Source organism: Mya arenaria, chromosome 15, assembly GCF_026914265.1.
Source record: "Mya arenaria isolate MELC-2E11 chromosome 15, ASM2691426v1".
In the NCBI taxonomy this organism is placed as follows: domain Eukaryota; kingdom Metazoa; phylum Mollusca; class Bivalvia; order Myida; family Myidae; genus Mya; species Mya arenaria.
The window spans coordinates 10,944,441-10,959,495 of record NC_069136.1 but is presented as its reverse complement, the minus strand read 5'-3'; the positions used below and the strand labels follow the sequence as shown (position 1 = coordinate 10,959,495).

Genomic DNA, 15,055 nt, shown 5'->3' with positions numbered 1-15,055 from the left:
ATTCATAAAGCTTCACAGTGAAAAAAAACTACAATAGATACCTTAATATGGAAACGTCCAGGTGCCAAATATTATTTGGAACTTTTCTTGAATATTTTTGTACTTTTTGGTGTAAAACTTTTTTAATTTTTTTCATCGAAAACAACATCGGATATTATGAACGGTTTACAATGTCAGAATTCTTTACATTTAACTACGCTGCGAGTACATCGCGTAGTAATTTCACTTAAGGAGTTAACCTTAATGACTTTACTCTTGGGAATCTTAATAATATGTGCTATAATACATTTCATTGGAAATCGATTTGAACTTAATAATACAAAATGCACGTTAAAATTACAATTAAATAATACTATTACTTAAAATATTACGAACTACTTCTACTGATGTACCGGCATACATCCGAGATTGCTTCCGATGGAATATGGCCGATGCGCTCCAAATGGAATTCTTATATCGTTACAGCGAATCTCGAAAAACCCTGATTGTCACACATCAATATGAGAAACAAAGACAATATCCCAGAAATAGCACCATTTGATTAAAAAAAGTGCTACACCTACATAGAACACATAGACTAATGCACCAGTCAATTGTAACAACGCCCCCCCCCCCCCCGCAGTCCGGGCAATAGCAGAGACTTTGACTTTCGGTCCAGCCAAGTCCGGGTAAAAACTCCGCCCTGCGGCAACGAACGGTTGGTCAAATCTAAATACCTCCGCACCCCAGGTTCCTAAGTAAGGCTCCTATCCCACTATATTAAAATGGCGTGAATACAAAACCAAAAATGACTTCACTTATTACATCGACGTCACATACATTTTACGGCAGTAAAACGTCATTCGACCAAACAGTAGGAACAACAACATCGTCAATGACTTTTCTTACATCGACGTCACATACGTATTACCTTAATAAAACGCCAATTGACCAAGCAGTGTGAACAACGACATCGTCATTGACTTCACTTATTGCACATTAATGACTTCACTATTTTCAACGACGTCACATATATTTTACGTCAATAAAACGTCAACTGGCCAAGCAGTGGGAACAACGGCATCGTTAATGATTTCATTTTTTCATCGACGTCACGAACATGTTACGGCGATAAAACGTCATTTGACCAAGCAGTGGAAACAATGACACCGTTAATGACGTCACTTTTTCATCGACGTCACATACATTTTACGACAGTAAAACGTCATTTGACCAAGCAGTGTGAACAAAGACATCGTAAATGACTTCACTTACAATGACGTCATTTACATTTCGCCGCAATAAAACGTCATTTGACCAAGCAGTATAAACAACGAAATGGTCAATGACTTCACTTACATCGACGTCACATAAATTTCATCGCGATAAAACGTCATTTGACAAAGCAGTGTGAACCACGACATCGTCCATGACTTCATTTTACAATGACGTCACATACATATCACCTCAATTAAACGTCATTTGACCAAGCAGTATAAACAACGAAATGGTCAATGACTTCACTAACATCGACGTCACATAAATTTCATTGCGATAAAACGTCATTTGACAAAACAGTGGGAACAACGACATCGTCAATGACTTCACTTAATGCATCGATGGAACATATATTTTACGGCAATAAAACGTCATTTTACCAAGCAGTGTGAACAACGACATCGTCAATGACGTCACTTATTACATCGACGTCACATACATCGATCAATTACAAACGTCATTTCTATGGAGATCTGTAGCTAATCGTATCAAACTAAGATACGTTGTATGTCCTGTAAGCTAATTTACGCATAAATTTAAATGAAGGGTTTGTCGATATTATATAATGCATTAATATTGACCAATTAATACATTTCTAACTTTGACCAAACCAAAGTTTACACCACTTTTGCACAATCGGCTACTGAAGTTTTCTGCAGCGTGGTATATGAATGCAATAAAAAATATATGTTCCTCAAATGAAAAGCGCAATATGAGAAAAATAAAGTATTTTAATATGTCTGATATGGAATCACACCGATTTTCTTTTCCCTCCCATTTGGATGTGCCGTCATTTAAAACGACCGGTATTCATAAAACACTTAGGCATTTGCCTAAATTTGGTTTCTTACTGTTCTTATGGTATAATAACTTGAAACTATCGGAAATTCATTATGTTTATTGATGGAATGGGAATTAAATATGTATTTGTACTAAAATCACGTAAAATACATATTTTACTTTTCAATTCTTACGATAACACAATAATCAAGATGTAGGTTTAATTACGAAACATCTTGTTTGTCTTGTTTGGGATAAGGAAAGGTATTAGAAAATAATAATTTTGACGGAAATATTATTATAGAATTTTAATAGGAGAATTAACATACCAATAGTTTCACTTTAAATTACCAAACAAATATCTGTAGAAACAAAATGGGCTTTCCTAATAATCTATATTTTCACTAAAATGTTACGCACAAGCAGAATATGTTCTGCACAAATTTGTTGAAGAAACCTGATAATAAGGAAATGACAGCAGAAAATCATCAAATCCAAACCGTTTGAACATTAATCATAAAGGTAAGTTTCAACTTTCTAACTCTCCAGTGGAGATACCAGTAGAGTTTTGAAGTATGTCAAATCTTGCCATACTAAAATATAATGTGCACTACTTCCCAAATTATGAAACCAGTTACTCTTCCTAGATTATGAAACATAGTTTTTGCTCTCATTGTTCGTATCATTTTATATCTCGTAAAATAGTGTGAATCATGTAGGAAATATCGGTCTGATTTTTTAACGCAATCATGAATATTCAGAAAATTGTACTGAGTAAAAACCATAAGGAAATAAATGTCATGCCTACTGGATGAGACATATTGAGCATTATCGGCATCGATGTAAGCTTAGTTGAGATGAACAGTTTGTTTCATTAGGTTTTTGTTCTTCATTTTATGGCTGTGGGGAAAAGGGGTGGGGTGTGGGGGTCATTACCTTAGAAGTGTCAAAACTAAGTTACCTATAACTCCATTTGCAACTAGTATATCACTTGATGGCTTGGCGTTCGAATACTGTATTCAGAAAAAAAACTCCAATGTATATGTTTAAGTTCGAATTTGAAGATCTACATACTAATGGAGATGGGAGGGGAGTGGGAGTGGGGGTTAAAGTGAATGGGGTGTAGGGGTGTTCGCGGGGGGGGGGGCAGGCCGAGGTTGCCCGCTCTATTTTATATATATGGTCAAAAATATACCTTTCAGATGGCCCCGCAGTGCCGGGTGAATGCGGTGGGTTTGTATTCGCGCAAAATATAGCGGGGAATTTGCCTTACCTAGGTTCCCTGGGGTGCGGGGGCATTTGGCGGGGATTTGACCATCAGTTCGTCCCTGCAGGGCGGAGATTTTACCCGGGGTTGGCTGGACCGAAAGTGAAAGTCCCCGCTATTCTCCGGGCCTGGAGGGGCTGTGGTTACAATTGACTGGTGCATAACATCCTCGATTGTCATTGACCTACACAAAGATGTGCAAACACCAAGTGTTTGCCACCATTCACTATTGCCACTAAGCCTTGGTGGGAAAATAGACTGACAGAAATATTTTCTATGAAACTCTCTTTGTCGCATTCGTCAGAATAAACTAAACACAATTAAATAACAGAACATTTGAATTATCTTTGATTGTCATTCATTCATGCCCCCGCAAGTATGCTGACACCAAATACATAACAATATTGACTTTATGTTTGATCATTTTATACGAAGTTTATTTTAATTTCGTGAAGTTGACTCCTTATATTAGATAACGAGCAGTACAACATGTTTGATTGTATTTTTTTTTTGTATGAAAACAATCACTAGGTTTACTATTATATACACGAAACAAAACATAAATGTTAATTACGGTAGCATATAACGGAATGTTAATGTTCCTCACTTTTATTGTGTATATTATTTCTATTTTTCTTCTTCTTCTAGTGACGGCCCCGCCGGTACCTCCATTACCCAAGATCGGACTGCCGGTCGCGGAGATATTACCTTCCTCTTCTTCTTTGCAACGTTCACTGTGTCTGATTGGTTTTGTAACTGATGGTGGATGATTAAGAAAATTGTTCAAAGAAAGCCAATCAAATAAACATCTTTTTCTAATGCATACATAAATGACTCAGAACAATTTGCTGTTGGATTAATATGTAGATCACTTGTGATTACAGAAATTGATATTTCCACTTGAAACTCTGCGCCACTTGTGAAAATTCGGTGAAATCAATTTTGATCTTACATCGAATTTCAAGAATTAGCTATACAATATACAAATAAATTATATAATATAAAGTGGTATTTTGTAAGAAAACTTCATGAAACAAGGAACTGATTACGTAGTAATGTTTGTGTTAATATCGACTTTTCATTAAATCGTTTATGGGTTTTTTAAAATGACACACACGGGTTGACCTATTCAACATTTTAGCAGTGAAAGGGAGGGAATACTCATTTGTTCAACAATCACCGATATCGGAAGCATTGTAACAAATAGCATTGCATTATTACGAATAATTTGAAGCTTACGGATAAAGGGAGATAATTCAAATACTGACATATTGAAAACACAGAGGATTTCAAAGTATTTTACGTATAAATGACGTTAAATTGACATGTTAGGGACGAATACCAATGTATTATGTTAGTGTTAGCTATATCGTGGTCATTACGATTAATTTCTTAATGACATTGGAAAGTTTTGCATCCAGTAAAATACATTTATCAGAAAAACCTTATAAATCTTGACAGTTTCCATGACCTTCAAAATATGTGCGCGTATGGTAGCTGTCATTCGATTTTAGAGTCCGTGGCGTCATGTTTTTTGCTTGCGTCATATTGATTAAAAAAGTTGTGTTGATTGTCAATAGGTGTGCAAATATAGTTTAAAACAAAAATATATTATTTCCCAAACTTTCCGCTATCAGCTCGTGGGTTATAAGAAGAGTTCGAAATTTAAAATAATCTGAGTAGTTAGTTCTCTCTTTATTCGTGAGTATAAATAAAATAATAAATATATATATTATACCTCACATACATTTGTCCCTTCTTTGTATATATAATCTCAATCGGTCCGTATATCACTGTATTTTGATGAAAATCCAGTTTAATGACGTCAACGGTCCATATTATATTTTTGGCCGGTCCGGACCTCGCCAAAAATGTAATATGGACTGCTGACGTCATACGATTGGTTAGAGCGCCTTGCTATTTTCACCATGGCGAAAATTTGTCGCAAGTAAACATTCTCAGGTTTGTTAAATAAAACACATTTAAATCGCTTTAAAAATATTGTCTTGTAATGAAAAGTGTTCGATATAATATAAGAAATATAACACACCACTTCGGGCCATATGGCATTATAAGGACCGGTCAGTCAGCTCCCGAAGGTGAATGGACCTCGACTAACGCCTCGGTCCATATACACCTTTGGTGGCTGACTGGCCGGTCCTTATAATGTCATATGACCCTCAGTGGTGTGTAATATTTCTTAAATTGTAAATTAGAGAACACCGCTATAAGCATACGAAGGACAGCTATTTAAGATGATAGGAGCGACTCATCCTTAGTTATAAGGGAGAGGGCCGTAACTGATGTTGGCATTACTCGTGGCCCAATCCCTTTGCATGCTTAATTTAATAATGTCGGTCTAAATATTGTGTTGAAATTTGTATAGCTATTGTCATTGTGAAATGTGTTCTCATGCAATAAAATATTATTAAATTAAGTTATACAAAGTGTTAAAAGCACACGACCGCGGTATATCGTGACAGTCAGCATGTAAAATCATTTTATTTCCTAGTCATCTTTGGTTGACTAAAATGAACTGGTTGTGTTAATATGCTCATGTAAATAAGGACCTTTAAGTCACTGAAAACTCTCTTTCAAATGTGGCAAATCTTTTGGGCTTCCCGCTCATGACAAGTTTCAGCAATTGATAAACGTGAATTACAGCAGAAACAGACAAATCCACGCCATTGAAACAATTTCTATCTGCTGGAGACATAAATTATGAGAGTGACATTTAACTTTCTAAATTTTTTAAATGATTCATTTGAGATACGAATACCATGAAATGTTATAATGTTGAATCTTGACAAACTTGCCTAGATTACTGCGAGCACCCCCGGCATCATGAAACACGCAAATCTTCCTAAAAAACCCACTGTGATTACCATCAAACCAAATGTTGACAGAACAGACAGTATATTCGACTTATACAAGAGTACATCGTCGTAATATATATATATATATATATATATATATATATATATATATATATATATATATATATATATATATATATATATATATATATATATATATATATATATATATCAAGCAAGTCACGTATACTTAAAAACATAATATTATGAAATATAATTTAAGGAAAGGAAAACAAGATAATTGTTATGTTAACATTGGCATTTAGGGGAAAATCCATAACTAGTTTATTAAGTAGTGTTATTAATAAATGACTTGCGTATAACAAATGCTTCTTTAATAGATTTACAAACATTCATAACTTCCTTTCCATCACATGGTGTCAATAATTGATGGAATTTGAATACAGATGGATTTACATAGTCAAAACGTTTGATATAAGTTTTACGTAACTGACGATAACACCGACAAATACATATAAGGTGATTTTCATCAACCTATTCGTACTTATAAGCGAAACGGTTATTTAGTTTACCCTGAATTCCTATGAAAGTCATCGAAATGAACTGAATAGTATTAAAATAATTTCGTCGGTAATAATGAACTTATACTAGAAATCCCATTTCTCATTGTAATATTAGTCAAATAAAGTAAAAATAAAAGTATCGGACACGATTTAGGTCTCTGATTGTTTAAAAGTTAAAGACTTTTATTTTCCCGCTAACAATTTTTCCAGAAAAGTAAGACAGATCACCTTTTAAGGATAAATACAACGAGTAAAACGCTAAAAATAGTGAGCCCATTGTTATCGGACTTGATTGTGTTTGGTTTTATATCGTCCTGCTTTTTTTCCTTCCTTGCGTTACGTCATGTTGAAACGTGCTAAAGTGCTGAACAATTAGATCAAGGAGGAAAATCTTACTAGTGAAATGAAAGTAGTATGGAGGGTTATTTCATGTTTTATTATGTACAATTATTTTTGTAAATTATTCATTTTATAATAATGATTTATCAAAGATGATATTTTTATATTTGATAAGAGCGTTTAGTTGTAAACCACGAACTGGCTTAAAACCTTTAAGGTTGATCCTTAAAGTGTATACGAATGTTCTCAAGAACTCAGTTCCTATCAATTAATAATACAACACATGACGTTTGGGTTTTTAAGGAGTGAAAACATTTCTTTATTGAAAAAAAACAAAACAATATGTATTTAGTCAAACATTACCATACTTCCATAGTCATGATATTCCTTTCAAAGAGCTGCACTGACTCACGATTTACCCAACAACAAATACCCACATCTATATTACATGTCAAACATGCAAACCAATAGGACATCTCGCTGGTTTACTACGACCCAGAAACTTTTTCAAAGATACTACTTGTTGTTATGTGTTTATCATCGCCAGTGTCATTTATACTAATACATATGCAAAACAGATAATGTTTTACACAGAAATGAAGACACATATATAAACACTGAAATAAATAATATCAAGAATAAGCGGAGAAGCAAGACCCGTATATAGTTAAATCATTCTATGAAAACAATAGATTTACAACCATGAACCTGTGTGGTTGCTTTGACATATTAAAACTACGGGTGTAAGCAAATGCATAACACTTCAAGAGTTGAGTCCTTTACATCTCCATGGTAACCAAACTATTTCATGGTCACTTTAATGTCGATTACTGTTTAATTTGTAGAAAACAGAACTTTTTTAAATGTATATTTGACCGGTCTCTTTTTTTTTTTAAAAAGCTAGGTATATTCTTGTGTTAAAGAAAATTTCAATCAACTCGTCGCAGCAACCACTCCTTCATATTACTGTTTCGTGTTGTTCGCTCGTCGTTTAGCACCAAGTGCTGTCAGAAGTAATTGTGACCTAATAATGACGAGCGAACGCTACCTGTAATCAGGAAATGGATTTAAGAAACAATGCTCAGTAGCCAACGCAATATTGATATTTCGTATATACAAAGAGAGCAACAGTGTACTCTTAATTTATTTATTTTTAAAATATGTCTTTATTAATAACCATCGGACACTTGTGCGTTACGTATTAATTTACGACGCTCTAATCTGTTTACTAAAGAGAAAATTGAGTGTCTCTCTCCGGTCGCGTATTCTGTGTTGTTGGTTCATTGCTCGTCTCTCTCATGTCGCGTATTCTGCGTTGTTCTCTTTCAGGTCACGTTTTCTTTCTTGTTTGTCATTGCTTGTCTCTCTCATGTCGCGTATTCTGTGTTGTTTGTACATTGCTCGTCTCTCTCCGGTCGCGAATACTGTGTTGTTTGTTGTCTCTCTCATGTAGCATATTCTGTGTTGTTTGTATATTAATCGTCTCTTTCAGGTCACGTTTTCTTTGTTGTTTGTACATCGCTTGTCTCTCTCCGGTCCCGTATTCTGTGTTGTTTGTACATTGTTCGTCTCTCTCAGGTCGAGTATACTGTGTTGTTTGTACATTGTTCGTTTCTCTCAGGTCGAGTATACTGTGTTGTTTGTACATTGTTTGTCTCTCTCAGTTCGTGTATACTGTGTTGTTTGTACATTGTTCGTCTCTCTCAGGTCGAGTATATTATGTTGTTTGTACATTGTTCGTCTCTTTCAGATCGAGTATACTGTGTTGTTTGTGCATTGCTTGTCTCTCTCCTGTCGCGTTTACTGTGTTGTTTGCATTGTTCTTCTCTCTTAGGTCGGGTATACTGTGTTGTTAGTGCATTGTTTGTCTCTCTCCGGCCGCATATACTGTGTTGTTTGTACATTGCTCGTCTCTCTCCGGTTGTGTATACTGTGTTCTTTGCACAATGTTCCTCTCTCTTCGGTCGCGTATTCTGTGTTGTCTGTACAATGCACGTCTCTCTTCGGTCGCGTAGTCTGTGTTGTTTGTACATTGCTTGCTCTTCTCTCTCAAATCGCGTATTCCGTGTTGTTTGTACGTTGCTTGCTCGTCTCTCTCAAATCGCGTATTCCGTGTTGTTTGTACATTGCTCGTCTCTCTTCGTTCGCGTATTCTGTGTTGTTTGTACATTGCTTGTCTCTCCTGTCGCGTATACTGTGTTGTTTGTACATTATTTGTCTCTCTCCGGTCGCGTATACTGTGTTGTTTTGCTTGTATCTCTCCGGTCGCGTATTCTGAGTTGTTTATACATTGCTTGTCTCTCCCGGTCGCGTATACTGTGTTGTTTGTACATTGTTTGTCCCTTTCCGGTCGTGTATACTGTGTTGTTTGTACATTGTTCGTCTCTCTCAGGACGAGTATACTGTGTTGTGTGTGCATTGCTTGTCTCTCAGGTCGTGTATACTGTGTTGTTTGTACATTGTTCGTCTCTATCAGGTGGAATATACTGTGTTGTTTTTGTATTGCTTGTCTCTCTCCGGTCGCGTATAATGTGTTGTTTGTCTCTCTCTTAGGTCGAGTATACTGTGTTGTTCGTACATTGCTTGTCTCTCTCCGGTTGCGTAAACTGTCTGCGTGCTTTGCGCATTGCTCATTTCTCTCCGGTCGCGTATTCTGTGCTGTTTGTACATTGCTCGTCTCTCTCCGGTCGCGTGTTCTGTGTTGTTTGTACATTGCTTGTTCGTCTCTCTCCGGTCGCGTATTCTGTGCTGTTTGTACATTGCTCGTCTCTCTCCGGTCGCGTGTTCTGTGTTGTTTGTACATTGCTTGTTCGTCTCTCTCCGGTCGCGTGTTCTGTGTTGTTTGTACATTGCTCGTCTCTCTCCGGTCGCGTATACTGTGTTGTTTGTACATTGTTCGTCTCTCTTCGGTTGCGTATACTGTGTAGTTTGTACATTGTTCGTCTCTCTCCGGTTGCGTATTCTGTATTTGTCGTACATTGCTTGTCTCTCTTAGGACACGTATTGTGTTGTTTAAACATCACTCAACTATCCCAGGTCGAATATTTTGTGTATTTATACATTGCTTGTCTCTCTAAGGTCGCATATTCTGTGTTGTTAGTAAATTGCTCGTCTCTCTCAAGCCTCGAACTCTGAGGTCGTGTATTCTGTGACGTTGGTGCATTGCGTGTCTCTTTCCGGTCGCGTATTCTGTTATATTGGTACTTTGCTTGTCTCTCTCATGTCGCGTATTTTGTGTTGTCCGTATATTGCCTGTCTCTCCCCGAGCACGTATTCTGTGCCGTTTTGTACATTGCTAGACTCTTTGAGGTCGCGTATTCTGTGTTGTTCGTACCTTTATTGTCTCTCTCCGGTCGCGTATTCTGTGTTGTTTGTATGTTGTTTGTCTCTCTTAGGGTGCGTATTCAGTGATGTTTGTATATTGCTTGTCTCTCTTAGGGCGCCTGTGATGTTTGTACATATCTTGTCTCTCTTAGGGCGCGTATTCTGTGTTGTTTGTACATATCTTGTCTGTCTTAGGGCGCGTATTCTGTGATGTTTGTACATATACATTGTCTCTCTTAGGGCGCGTATTCTGTGTTGTTTGTATATTGCTTGTCTCTCTTAGGGCGCGTATTCTGTGATGTTTGTACTTTGTTTGTACATTGCTTGTCTCTCAGGTCGGGTATTCTGTGTTGTTTGTACATTGCTTGTCTCTCAGGTCGGCTATTCTGTGTTGTTTGTACATTGCTTGTCTCTCAGGTCGGGTATTCTGTGTTGTTTGTACATTGCTTGTCTCTCAGGTCGGGTATTCTGTGTTGTTTGTACATTGCTTGTCTCTCAGGTCGGCTATTCTGTGTTGTTTGTACATTGCTTGTCTCTCAGGTCGGGTATTCTGTGTTGTTTGTCCATTGCTTGTCTCTCAGGTCGGGTATTCTGTGTTGTTTGTACATTGCTTGTCTCTCAGGTCGGCTATTCTGTGTTGTTAGTACATTGCTTGTCTCTCGGGTCGGGTATTCTGTGTTGTTAGTACATTGCTTGTCTCTCAGGTCGGGTATTCTGTGTTGTTTGTACATTGCTTGTCTCTCAGGTCGGGTATTCTGTGTTGTTTGTACATTGCTTGTCTCTCAGGTCGGCTATTCTGTGTTGTTTGTACATTGCTTGTCTCTCAGGTCGGCTATTCTGTGTTGTTTGTACATTGCTTGTCTCTCAGGTCGGGTATTCTGTGTTGTTTGTACATTGCTTGTCTCTCAGGTCGGGTATTCTGTGTTGTTTGTACATTGCTTGTCTCTCAGGTCGGGTATTATGTGTTGTTTGTACATTGCTTGTCTCTCAGGTCGGCTATTCTGTGATGTTTGTACATTGCTTGTCTCTCAGGTCGGGTATTCTGTGTTGTTTGTACATTGCTTGTCTCTCAGGTCGGGTATTCTGTGTTGTTTGTACATTGCTTGTCTCTCAGGTCGGGTATTCTGTGTTGTTTGTACATTATATTGTCTCTCTCCGGTCGTTTGTTCACTGATTGTCTTTATTTTCCTAGATTTTGTTAGGTCTTACGCTGATGTCTTTGAATTAAGTCTTCTATAAAAAATATTATCTTCGGGTTTTCCTGTAGTTGAATTTTAGTTTCAATAACTTACTTTAAAATATAAACTATATAGCATATTATGTACTATTTAAAATATGAAAAGTTTTTCCTGTCAAAATTTTGAACTTCATACTTCAGTACTATTTATTCAGGAGAATAAATACGTCGTGTAACAAAAGATTATATCGGAATACATAAACCAACAAATCCTCTAAGAAGTTACACGATCACATTTGTTTGCGTTTTCTGGACTTATCCCTATACTATAGATCATAATGCATTCATAAGAATAAAGCTAGACCTGATGGCATCCTGAACATCCCTTGTTGTAACACCAAACCATTAATCCAAAGGGTCAAGAGCTCAGGAAATACACTTTAAATGTGAGAAACGACATGAATCCTTAAGTTACGATTACACGTTACGTGAATACTGCAGAGGAAACAATAACAGCAAGCGAACACAACAATGAAAAATAGCATACGGCTTATAGAGCACAACTAGTTCTTAAGTAAAAGCTTGATACGGCTTAAGGGAGATAATTCAAATATTGAATAGTTGTACAGTGTGTAATAGGTTATATTATGTGTTTATTATCGGAATTGATGATATTAAAGGGACTGTACACCAGATCGGCACCAAAAAAAATGTAACGAAACTCAGGACAATTATTTAATAGGATGTGTTACGCTTCGATATTAAAAATGTAAAAAAGTACCAAAATGTAAAAAAAAAAATGTTTCGGAGACCGGGTTCGAACCCGTGTCGCCAAAATTCCAGTCCAGTGCTGTATCCACTGTGCTACGAAGGCTTACTTCTAATGCGTGGTATATTTATGCTATATACCTAGCTTGGTAATATCACGTGATAACATCGACTAGCCAATCACGCATAAGGAATGAATTCTACTTGGTAGACATACCCAGTAATCTATTTTAATGGAAAATACGAAATAATTGCTAAACTTAAATAAATTGTAAACTGTGTGGTATTTCTGTTAGTAAGTTTCAATGCATTGTGCAAATTAATACCAAGTTTGTATCATTTTTCGACAATTTTCTTTTTTTTCTTGCAATTTGATCATCTGGTGTACAGTTAATTTAAAACCGGTAGTGAGGTAGCATTTTTTTTTTGAGAAGTATTTAGTGAAATACTCATATTCATCGAAATAATGAAATGGAGAACAGTTGATCATCAGTACTGATATTAAATCATTTCAGTTTATTTGTTTGTTATTTCAACAACTTGCACCTAAAACATTTCGCTGCGAGCAGGGTTCGAACCTGCGCGGGGAGACCCCATTGGATTTCAAGTCCAACATCACAGCTTGCCATCACTCGTTGCTATCTAATGGAGAACCTTAAGTTATCGTTGTTATTGAATAATAAGTTTATGAATAGCAATAGTGTTATATCGCTATAACCATTTAACTTATGTACTATGGCACAGATGTGATGGCCGATGGGTTAAGGCGTTTGACTCGAAATCAAATGGGCTCTGCCCGCGCAGGTTCGAATCCTGTTCGCCACGCTTTGTTTTTAGTGATTTCACTGTCACCGGTTCTGGCTATCCATGACGAACAGATAATATTAATTCTGACTTGAAATGAAATGGGCTCTGCCCGTGAAGCTTCGAATCCTGCTCGCAGTGCCTGCTGTGGTGATTTCATTGTAACCAATTCTGGCTATCAATGATTAAAAGACAACATTAATGTTAAATCGAATTCAAATGGGCTCAACCCATGCAGGTCGAAATTCTGCTCTCAGCACTTAATGTGTTGCATTTATTTTTAACAATAACATACATTATATAACAAATTGCACTTAAAACATTTTGTTGCGAACAGGGTTCGAACCTACGCGGGGAGACCCCATTGGATTTCAAGTCCAACGCCTTAACCACTCAGCCATCACAGCTTGCAAATAGTCCTTAATGGAGAAACTTGTGTTATCGTTTTTATTGAATTACAAGTTTATGAATATGAATAGTGTTATACCGCTTTTACCATTTAACTTAATCTCATGTACTATGCCACATCTGTGATGGCCGAGTGGTAAAGGCGTTTGACTGGAAGTCAAATGGGCTCTGCCCGCGCAGGTCCGAATCCTGCTCGCAGCGCTTTGTTTTCGTGATTGGAAACATTAAACATGCAGAGGGAAGTTGAATATAATCAATAGTAAAAGAGGTTGTATCCTATATATGCATCGGCCCAATTTTTAGCATCAATACTGCTATTGAACCACGTATGTTTACTTCGTATGAATGATAATTTAAACATCTCGCCCTCAAAACATTTCGCTGCGAGCAGGGTTCGAATTTAACAATTTAGTTGCTTTAATTCAAGCGTTGTTGAAAATACTAAATACGTGTGTTGTGCTCCTGTCAATACATGACTTATAAACATTTATCAGAGGGAAGTCCAACAATCATTCAATGATTTTTCTATTTCTGTCAATAGCTCAAATAAAACTGGAATGCTTCCAATTATTATTTGCTTAAATTTGTATTGCAATGTAAACTTAAGAACTATTTATTTTCGTTTGAAATTGATTTAGTGCTGATCAAAGACGATGTTTTCAGAACATATATGAAATGTTTAAGATTATCAGCACTTCAAGACATTGAAAAGTGAAATTATTCAGGTATTTTACGAGTCGATAGAAAATGTATATGTTTTAAAAGATGAGTGTCCCTTGATATTCCTGTAAACAATTAACAAAAGATAAAGATGTAACTATCTTTGCAATCTATCATGGCATAACATAAATATTTAAAAGTAGTTTTTCATATTATCCACCTCAGTAAGAAAACTTTAAAATGAGGTTGGTAATATCAAAGCTAGATTGAATTACAAAACACTCTGCTGTTGCTATATACTAAATACATAGAGAATATTTGTTTATTTCAGTGTAAGACTATATTTTCTATGACACTCGTGAAATGAAATACGATCTGACCGTGAAGCTTCGTATCCTGCTCGCAGTGCTTGTTGTGGTGATTTCATTGTAACCAACTCTGGCTATCCATGATTTAAAGACATTATAAATGTTAAATCGAAATCAAATGGGCCATGCCAATGCAGGTCCGAATCCTGCTTCCAGCACTTAATTTTTGTGATTTCGTTTAAATAATAACATACATTATTTAACACTTTGCACTCAAAACATTCCGCTTCGAGCAGGGTTCGAACCTGATTTAATGATTTAAAGACAGTATCAATGTTAAATCAAATTCAAATGGACTCCGCGAACATGATGTTCCGAATCCTGCTCTCAGCAATTAATGTGTTGGAATTCTTTTAAACAATAACATACATCATTAAACAGCTTGCACTCAAAACATATCGCTGCGAGCGGGGTTCGAACCTGTGCGGGGAGACCCCATTGGATTTCAAGTCCACTCGGCCATCACAGCTTTCTATTACTCTTTGCCATCTAATTCAGAAACT

General features: G+C 36.5%; 3 non-coding genes across 3 annotated transcripts; 2 read left to right on the top strand and 1 right to left on the bottom strand.

Annotated features, from left to right (window-relative positions):
• Nucleotides 1-13,055: 13,055 nt before the first annotated feature.
• Trnas-cga (transfer RNA serine (anticodon CGA)) lies at nt 13,056-13,137 on the top strand. The gene has a single exon. It is a non-coding gene; the product is annotated as a tRNA-Ser (tRNA).
• Nucleotides 13,138-13,441: 304 nt separating this feature from the next.
• On the bottom strand, nt 13,442-13,523 carry Trnas-uga (transfer RNA serine (anticodon UGA)). Its single transcript has one exon. It is a non-coding gene; the product is annotated as a tRNA-Ser (tRNA).
• A 120-nt stretch (nt 13,524-13,643) lies between these two features.
• On the top strand, nt 13,644-13,725 carry Trnas-gga (transfer RNA serine (anticodon GGA)). Its single transcript has one exon. It is a non-coding gene; the product is annotated as a tRNA-Ser (tRNA).
• The last annotated feature ends 1,330 nt before the right edge of the window (nt 13,726-15,055 follow it).